At 39.9% G+C, this 6801-nt stretch overlaps 1 pseudogene; it reads right to left on the reverse strand.

The window, feature by feature from the left end:
* Positions 1–1622: 1622 nt before the first annotated feature.
* LOC125112764 (wee1-like protein kinase) lies at positions 1623–3410 on the reverse strand (annotated as a pseudogene).
* Between the last annotated feature and the right edge of the window lie 3391 nt (positions 3411–6801).

The following is a 6801-nucleotide window of genomic DNA, read 5'->3' on the forward strand; positions in this document are numbered from 1 at the left end:
ATAGACAAGCAAAGGCTAAGAGAATTCAGCACCACCAAACCAGCTTTACAACAAATACTAAAGGAACTTCTCTAGGCAGAAAGAAAAGGCCACAACTACAAAGAAGAAGATTACAAATGAGGAGGTTCACCAGTAAAGGCATACATTAGTAAAGGTAGGAAATCATCCACACACAAATATGCCACCGAAAGTGGCAATTGTGAGAAGAGCAGGGTACAAAAGCAGAATCCTGGAAATACATTTGCAATTAAGAGACCAGCAATTTAAAACAATCTTGTGTGTATATATAGACTCCTATACCAAAACCTCATGGTTACAACAAACCAAAATTCAAACACAACACTAAAGATAGTCATCAAACCAGAAAAGAAGAGAACAAAAGGGAAGAAAAAAAGTTCAAGAGATAAAGGACCAGAGAAAATCAACAAAAACAAATCCAAAACAATTAACAGAAGGGCGATAAGAACATACATATCAATAATTACCTTAAATGTAAATAGACTACATGCTCCAACCAAAAGACATAGACTGGCTGAATGGATACAAAAACAAGACCTATATATAGGCTGTATAAAGAAGATGTATATATACACAATGGTATATTACTCAGCCATAAAAAGGAAAAAAATAATGCCATTGGCAGCAACATGGATGGGACCTAGAGATACTAAGTGAATGTAGACAGTGAAAAACAAACATCATATGATATCACTTGTATGTGCAATCTAAAAAAAAAGATACAAATGAACTTACTGCAGAACAGAAACAGACTCATAGACTATGTAAACAAACCTATGGTTACCAAAGTAGACAGGTGGTGTGGGGGGAGGGGTGAACTGGGGATTTGAGATTTGCACATGCACACTGTATATTGAATGACTGGCCAATGGGGACCAGCTGTACAGCACAGGGAACTCTACCCAGTGAATATTCTGTGATAATCTATATGGGAAAAGAATCTGAAAAAGAATGTATGTGTGTATATGTGTAACTGAATCATTTTGCTGAATAGCAGAAATTATCACAACTTGTAAATCAGTGAACTATAGTTCAATAAAATTTTTTTTAATGGGGGAAAAAGCCAGGGAAGGTTATTATCAGGCAAAATTACAAAACCAGGAATAATTATACTACATTAATACGGCATTCCAAAGGGGTAAAAGGTAAATTTTTCCAATGCACTAGCTTCAAAGTTCAAAGAAAAAAAGAGGCAATCAGCTGCTTTTGATGAAAGCATAAATGTGGATACACAAGTATAATTCACAATTTAAAAAAAAAAGAAATGTAAGATTGACACACAGGTACATTGAAGTCTGATTCTCTTACATTTCCCTTTTAAAAGGGAGAATATATTTGTAATAAAGCCCTTGCACCCTTTTTACAGGTCACTACAGGGAAAGATACCTTTTACTACAACACAATAGCGAACTATAAGCAGCACACCATCACAGTGGTTAACCCTGGAAAGGCTGGTGTAACATCCAACAGTGACTGACATCCTACAGAAGACAAACTGGTAAGACTAGATGAAAGCCTGATACAGCACTCGTCAAAATACAATTTTCAATTTGTAATTCACAAATAAAAAAATCCCAAAAGGTTTCTCAGTAAAAGTACTGAGACAGATTGAGAAAGTAATTGCAAACTGGACTTTAGCAGTGATTTCAACATAGTCTCCTCTTTCACAGATTCTGGAGGAGAGTTAGGAAATGCACAGATCAGTATATGGTAAGGCTGACATAGTGGTTCATTTTCTTTCCAATAAGTCGAGATGTTTATTACTGGGTGGTGGGCCTGGTGGCCATCTGGTCAGTGAAGTCTTTCTCAGTTGCCACCTGGGCTTTCTTGAGTTCTTTCTACAAAAGTGAGTTTTTGAACTTTTAGCATTCAATTCTAGTCCTAATTGTTCTGCACTCTTCCTAGAAGCAGATAGCAACACTGAATGCTCAACCAGTGCCATTGCCGAAGGTCTTCTCTCAAGATTTAGATGAATCATAACTTTTAGCAACTCTGTAAATTCTTGGGAAAGCACTTGTGGAATCCGAGGTAATCTACCCTGCCTGATTTCATGCCATTGGTCTCCATCTCTGGGAAGAAGCTACACCAGCAGCACTTACCACTGTGAGGGCAAGGGCAAAAATACCCACTCTTGGTAGATGATTATAGTTCTCCTGCACAACTTCATTTGCAAGAAAACAGCTATCACCCTCTTCAACTTGTGGACTAGAGATCCTTGTTACTTGCCCAAGGTCACCTATTTTAAACATAGCTTTGTTGGCTGCACCATCATCTTCATCTCCTTCCTCAGAGGTAGCATTTGGGATTGAAGTTTGATATATGAAAATATTACTAGGCTTTATATCCATGTGAACCAAAGACATTGCATGAATATACCTCAAGCCCCGGCCAACTTTCAAAAGGAAATCCTTCAACTTGGTTTCTGTAAAGTAACTCATGCTTCTGTAGTTTTCATTTATGCCATTAGCTAAACTTATATCATTACAATATTCATTCTGTATAAGCACATGATCATCTTCTGCCCATGCAGAGAAATATCACACCACATGGGAATGTTGTCCAAGCACTGCATGAGCATGTACTTCTCGCAAAGCGTTCTGCTCACCAACAGAGCCAGCTAATGGACTTTTTGATCACTTAATGCCCATAAATGCATCCATCCAGCCTCTTGACACATTTAAACACAGAACCAAATTCTCCAGAGCCAGTCTTCTCTAGCTCCTGAAATTCTGTTGTACACCTGTGACTTCATATTGCTTTCAGTAACTGCAAATCTTTTAGCAGGTCTCGTTTCATCTTCAAACTCAAAATCACTGGCTTCCATGTCTTCACCACAGGAATTGTGCCAATATGTTCTCTTTCTTCTACGACACTGTCCTGAGGAATGGAGCAATACAGAATCTGTACTAAAAGGATTAATATTCAGTTGAGTCTGTCACAAGTCAGATTCCCTTTTTCCTGATTTTTCTGTATCCATGAATAGAGAACCACCATGGAGTTTAACAGAGATGAATCCATTCCTTGAGCTTTATAGAGGAAATTCTTGGGGGTTTGCAGGGTGTGGAACAGCCACGAATTGCGTAAGGTCTTGTGGAGAGGGGTGTTTGGTGGGGGGGCAGCAGCGAGCAGGGGGCCCCTTGCCGCCCGTCCCCTCTCTGCAGTCCCTGGGGCCTCCGCAGTGCACCTGCTAGAACAAGCTGTCCAGAAAGTAGGCGGCCAGGGACTTGACCGGCAAAGAGCAATAGCCCTCCTACTCCCACGAGTCGCCCTCTGCCCCGCCACCTGCAGAGTTGGGGCCGGGTGACTGCCCTTCAGGAACACGCCCTCCTCCAGCTCCCCATGGCTGTCTGGCCGGGCGAGTGGAAGCGCTGGGGCGCAGGCTCTGTGCGGCTCTGCGCACACACCAGCAGTGAGCCCGGAGATCCTTAAAGGCCGAGTCTTCCCTATGCTGCGCCGCTGCCTTCTCCCCCCTCCCCTCCCCCCTCCTCCCCCCCTCCTCCCCCCCTCCCCCCCCCTCCTCCCCCCTCCTCCCCCCTCCCTACCCCCTCCTCCCCCTCCCTCCCCCCCCCTCCTCCCTCCTCCCCCCCCTCCTCTCACTCCTCCCACTTCCCCTCCCACCACTACCACCACAACTACTACTATTACTGCCACCATCTGAAGGGGGAGAAGATCAGTTTCTGCCTCAAGGCGCAGGAGGCCCCAGCGGGGTGTGGCTGCTGCCAGCTGAGGAAGCTCATGGCACCCCTAGGGCTGGGGCAGAGGACCCCAAATATGTTTTAATGATAGTTTTTTTTCCTGAGAAAGTACTGCAGAATGCTGGGGAAAGCTATTCATGTGGAAAATGGCATTGTCTTTCACCATATGATATAAATCAATTTGGGGTAGATTAAAAGCTGACTTATATAAGGCAAAAATAGAAATATTTTAGACTACAAAATTACTCTGGGTAGGGAAAGATTTGAAACCAAAAACTACCAGGCAGGAAAAGATTGTTAAACTTGACTATATTTAGAATGTGTAGACATCAAAAGACACCATAAAAAGAACGAAAACGTTGGGCACAAAGTAACAGAGTTTATTTTGGAGACATGGAATCAAGATAGGACCAGTATCCAGATTAGATGAAAAACCTCTACTAATCTTGGGAGAAGAGAGGCAGCCTAGCTGAAAAATGGGCCAAAGTCTTAGTGAATTTCACAAAGAGAAAAATCTGTGTGCCATATAAACTTGGAAAAAGATATTTAATTTCATCATTATTAGAGAATTGTAAAGTAAAACTACACCTTCCTACCCCCACAAATTTATGAGATTGGCAGAAATCTGACAGTATCAGGAACCAAGAGTTGTAGATTATCAGCAACCTCTTCCACTGCTTGTGAAGTTAACTAGCATGATTGCTTTTAAAATCAGTGGGCATGATCCAGTAACCTTAAACAGGATTTTGGCCCACATGATCTTTACCCTTCTGATCTTATGTCTAAATATTTTCAATTGGAGTTCCCGTTATGGCTCAACAGAAAGGAATCTGACTAGGATCCATGAGAAGGCAGGTTCAATCCCTGGCCTCACTCAGAGGGTTAAGGATCTTGTGTTTCCATGAGCTGTGGTGTAGGTGATAGACGAGGCTCAGATCTCGGATTGGCTGTGGCTCTGGTGTAGGCCAGTAGCTACAACTCCAATTCGACCCCTAGCCTGGCAACCTTCATATGCTGTGGGTGCGGCCCTAAAAAGACAGAAGACACTAAATAGATAAATAAATAAATATTTTCAATTACTTGGTAGAGGGATTAAGATTACTCATTAGATGATCTTAAAATAGGAAGATCATCCTGGAGCCCAAAGTAATAATAACATGGGCCTTTAAAAATGGAAGAAGAAGGCATAAGTCAGAGAGATGCCAAGGAAGAAGAATGTGGATAGATATGAAGCATGAGAGGAACTTCATTGCCATTGCCGGCTTTACAGATGGAGGAAGGAGACCACAAGCCAAACAATAAAAATATTCTTTATAACTGGCTGACAGCCAACAAGGAAACAAGGGCTTGAGTCCTCCAACCACTAGAAACTGGATTCTGCCATCAATCTAAATGAGCAGGGAAATAGATTGTCCCCTAAGTACCTCCAGAAAGGATGCAGCCCTTCCAATACCTTGATTTTAGCCTGGTGAGACCTGAATTATATCTTTGACCCACAGAACTATAAGGTAATAAATTTGTTTCATTGAAGCTGCTGTGTTTGTGGTAGTTATTACAGCAGCAGTAGGAAACCTCAGAACCAGCTATTCTCCAATCATTAGCCCAGGGAACATAATTATACAGCAAAGAGAGTGGACCAACATTCAGCTACAAAAAAACATGGACAAATCTCAAAAATAATGTTAAGCAAAAGAACCAGGACCAAAAAAGAAATGATTATAAGCTGTATGATTTGATTTATATAAAGCAGCTGATAACATCAAACTGTATTTGTTTGTGGATGTTGTACTTGGGTTGTAAAACTATAAAGAGATACCCAGGTACTAATACCTGGAACCTATGGATTGTTCTTTATCTGACAAAAGAGACTTTTTAGAAGTGATTAGGTTTAGGATTTTGAGATGAGGGGATTTTTCTGGATTATTCAGGTGAGCCCTGAAAGAAAATACATATGTAGAAAATTTTCCTTTTTTCCTACAGTTTTTCCAAAGGAAGAAAATATTGGCAATATGCTCCTGGAATTACTTTATTCTCAGAAAAATAGACTGGGAACTGAAGAGTCAAATAAATATCTAATAGAGGAGTTATTTGATGCTATGGATATTTCATGCAATGGAAATGACAAAAAAGTGGGAGTCATAATACTCATATCAGACAAAGTAGACTTTAAAACAAAGGCCATAAAGAAAGATAAAGAAGGACATGATTTAATGATAAAAGGATCAATTCAGCAAGACACTATTACACACATCAATATATTTGCACCTAATATAGGAGCACCTAGATACATAAAACAAATTCTAATGGGCATAAAGGGAGAAGTTGATGGGAATACAATAATAGTAGGAAATGTTAACACCCCCACTCACATCAACAGACAGATTTTCTAGACAGAAAGTCAGTACGGCAACAGAAATCCTAAATGACACAATGAAAACAATTACTTGTAATTGATATTTTCAGGACATTATATCAAAAAAAAAAGAATATATATTGTTTACAAGTACACATGGAATATTCTCTAGGATTGACCACATACTGGGCCACAAACTAACCTCAACAAATTTAAGAGTATAGAAATTATTTCAAGCCTCTTCTTTTACCACAATTGGCATGAAACTAGAAATAGGAGAAAATTTTGAAAAAAAAATGACTACATGGAGACTAAAAGCCATGCTACTAAAAACCAATGGGTCGACTGGGAAATTGAAGTGTATATTTAAAAATTAAAAATGCCATGAAAAAAACAAGTATCTTGAAAACACAACCATATACAATCTGTGGGATGCTACAAAAGAAGTTTTTAGAGGGAAGTTCATAGGGATACAGGCCTTTCTCAGAAAACAAACAAATATCAAATAAACTGTTTAACCTACCACCCAAGATAATCAGAAAAAGAAGAAGAAACAAAACCTAAAGTCAGCAGAAGGAAGGAAATAATAAAGATCAGAGAGAAAATAAATAAAACAGAGGTTGTAAAATAATAGAAAAATCAATAAAACCAAGAGCTGCTTTGCTGAAAGGGTAAACAAAATTAACAAGTCTCTGACCAGGTTCACCAAGAAGAAAAGAGAGAAAACCTAAATAA

The sequence above is a fragment of the Phacochoerus africanus genome, chromosome 12 (assembly GCF_016906955.1).
Source record: "Phacochoerus africanus isolate WHEZ1 chromosome 12, ROS_Pafr_v1, whole genome shotgun sequence".
Lineage (NCBI taxonomy): Eukaryota > Metazoa > Chordata > Mammalia > Artiodactyla > Suidae > Phacochoerus > Phacochoerus africanus.